Source organism: Triticum urartu, chromosome 3A, assembly GCF_056163025.1.
Source record: "Triticum urartu cultivar PI428250 chromosome 3A, HENAU_Tu73, whole genome shotgun sequence".
In the NCBI taxonomy this organism is placed as follows: domain Eukaryota; kingdom Viridiplantae; phylum Streptophyta; class Magnoliopsida; order Poales; family Poaceae; genus Triticum; species Triticum urartu.
This window is the reverse complement of record NC_141875.1, coordinates 429,366,966-429,370,521: the sequence shown is the minus strand read 5'-3', so window position 1 is coordinate 429,370,521 and position 3,556 is coordinate 429,366,966.

Genomic DNA, 3,556 nt, shown 5'->3' with positions numbered 1-3,556 from the left:
ATCCAACTCTGGACAAGATTTGCTCTCATAGTCTTCACTCGAAGACATAGGATTTTGGTTAAGCATCACTTCAGTCATTCTGACTGGTTCTCTTGGACCCCACTTAACAGTACGGTGGTTCCTATGACTCAACAAAGAAGAAAAATAACGATGAAAGAACTAAGTCTTCACGCTCCATAGTCTTCATGTGATGTCTTCTCTTGTCATAGTCTTCAATGTGAATGTCTTCACATACCACCTTTGACTTCAATGTCTTCATTCATTTTTAGGGGTCATCTATGGTAGGAAAACCGAATCAATGAGGGACTTCTACCTGTGTTATCCTGCAATTCTCACAAACACATTAGTCCCTCAACTAGGTTTGTCGTCAATACTCCAAAACCAACTAGGGGTGGCACTAGATGCACTTACAGTTTAGGGGATATGTCTCATGATTTTAATTTTGCTAAATTTCGCAGACAACCCCATGATAAAGAATTGCCTAGTAAAGATGAAATTATTGGTCTTGCTTCTATTGTTGTGCCTCTTAATGATCCTTTAGAACAATATTTTCTAGACCGTGAAAATGATATGTTTATGAATGAAAGAAGGGAATAGATGAAGTATTCTTTAAACAGGGACCTATTGTGAAAAACAACTTGCCTATCAAAATTCTAGGGGATCCTCCTCCACCCAAGGTTGATCCCGTGTTTGAGCTTAAACCATTGCCTGATACTCTTAAATATGCTTATCTTGATGAAAACAAGATATATCAGGTTATTATTAGTGCTAACCTTTCAGAGTGGGAAGAAGAGAGATTATTGAAAACTCTGAAGAAGCACCGTGATGCTGTTGGATATACTCTGTGTAACATCCCAAAATTCTAAATTTTGGAATGTTATAAACAAATAGATAGATTGATTGATTGTTTGATTGATTGCGTGAAATTGAGTGAAATTCGATTTCTTTTTGAAAGTTAAATGAGAGGGAACAAAAGGACTTTCCCAAACTTTCATATTTGTTTTCTGATCTTCGTGAATTCAAATTCTTTTCAACACAAAACCCCGGAGAGAAGATGACATGACTTCTTCCATTTATTTAAATGACAAGGGGTGTTGAAAATATTTGAATTTCATTTGAAAATATTTCCAATTCGGAAACTTTAAGCAACTCAATGATTTTCACGAGAGAAGATAAAATGACTTCTTCAAATTATGAAATATGAGTTGGGAGTTTTAAAGAATTAAATTCAAAGTTCTTTTGAATTTATTTTTCAAATTGGAATACATTAGATCATCATGCATATCCTATTTTCTTGCATTTTGGCCGATCCTAGAAATTTCACGCAACTCAAGGACCTTCGGAGAGAGTTGGAGATTTCGTTATTTTCATATTTGAGAGTTTTCTCAAATTTGAATAGAGGATCATTTGATTTATTTATTCCATCTTCAATAATTTTTCCGATGTCAAAATAAGAGAGCGGGAATAATATGACTTTCCCGAAATTTAGGAAAAATGAAGATTTAATAAATAGATCAAATTTTGTTTTCCGGAGTTTATTTGCATTTTATTTGGATAGGGAAAAATGCGCGTTTTTAAAAAATTGCATTTTAGGCCCGGAGAAAAGTTCATTTTGTTCGGCTCATTTTTAGGAGTCGGGAAAAATCTACTTTATTAATTTTGGAGTCCGATAGATTTTGTTTTTCTATGTTTTTCCGAGCGCGGAACCGTTTAAAAAAAAACTCAACGCCCAAGCCGCCGGCCGGCCAGCCAAGGCCAAGGCCATCGCCGCGCCGCGCGCGTGCCCAGGCTGCATGAGCCGCCGCCTTTGTCTTTTGGAAGTCCTAGTAGGACTTTTGTCCTACTTCCGTTTATTCCGTTTCTTTTTCTAGATCTTTCCTACTCTTATTCTTATTTCTTGTCCCCTATCCCAAGTCTCCTCACCCCTCCCCAATATAAATACCCAAGCACCCCCCCTCTCCCCACACAAAATCCCAAGCCCCTCTCTCCTCTCCAAGCCGCGCCCCACCCCACGCCTCTCACCCGTGCCGCGCCTCACCCGCCGCCGCCCTAAGCCGCCGCCCGCGACCTGCGTCACCGCCGCCGCCGCACCTTGCCACGCCGCCGCCGCCGCACCTTGCCGCGCCGCCGCCGCCCTGCGTCACCGCCGCCGCCGCCCTGCGTCACCGCCGCCGCCTTGTGCACCGCCGCCGCCGCCCAACGCCGCCGTCGCCGCCGTTCGCCGGAGGTACCGCGCCGCGTCTCTTCTTTCCCTCAGTTCGGTTTTTCTTATAAACCGTTCCGATTCTTTTCTTCTCTACCGATTCGTTTCTTCGCCAAACCGTTCCGGTGTTCTAGATCGGTTTTTCGTTTCGATCTCTTTTTCCGAAAACCCTAGATCGGTTTTCGTTCTTCTTTCGGACCGTTCGTCTCAACGAACGTGATCACCGGATTCTTCTAGGTTAACGAACGTCCGTTCGTATAACCGTTCTTCTTTTTCTTCTCGTCGGATTTATTCCGCGATCGCGATCTCAGATCCGATCTTCGTTCTAGTTTATCTTCTCGCTCGTTTATCGGAATCAGGTGATTCAAGCGCCTGGAGTTTCGTCTCGAAAACGCCGTTCCGTCTAATCAACTTGAACAAGTTTTTGCCACAGTAAAAATTGACCTAGTTTCAACTTGCTAGAACCGAGTTGTTTTTCCGCCGTTTTCCGTCGTTTGTTCGGTTCTTTCTTTCTTTGTAATCGGAGTTCTTAAGTTGAAATTTCTGGTTCGTTCTCTCGTTCGAGTTTTACCTGTGCATTAGATGAGTACTTATTGTGTGGTTACTATTGTTTTCTTACGATAGATTGACCGGAGTGTGACGAGTAGATCTATCACGAGTTTTGAGTGCGAATCATCTTCATCAACATTGCAGGCAAGTAACACTTTGATCATACTATGTCTCGGTCATCCGTTTCTCAAACACCATGTAGTGCGAGAAAATAAACGGAGGCGATCGAGTCATGTGGGGAAAAGTGCGCAAACCTCTGCAGAGTGTACAAACTAATCATGATTAGCCGTGTCCCCGGTTATGGACAACTTGAGTATCTAGTACTTGAATATCATTGTGAATCTCATCACGTTACTTCTAATTAATGTTGTTGGGTTTTAATTATTTTTAATTAGGATTGAGAATGCTGTCAACCATTCTCAATGTTTCACAACCACCATGATAGATAAATAAATTTATTCCTTTGCAGTAGGGAAAAATTGGCTTTACGCAAAACCTTATAACCATAGAGCTTTTCCACCAGCCAAATATGCATGTAGTGATAGCCATTATTCATCATTTTTCTCTATGGTGTGAATTTGCCAGTACATTCAATGTACTGACCCGTTTCGGGTTGCAACGTCTCATGTTGCAGGTTTCTTACGATGAGTAAGTGATACGTTAGGATTACGATTTCTACACTCAACTTTGCCGTTGGTGTTGATGGGTAACCACAACCTTGTTGCTTCCGCGATTTTGGATTTGAGGTAATAGTATTTACATTACTTTATACATGTGATTTACCTCTGTTATAAATCCATTTGA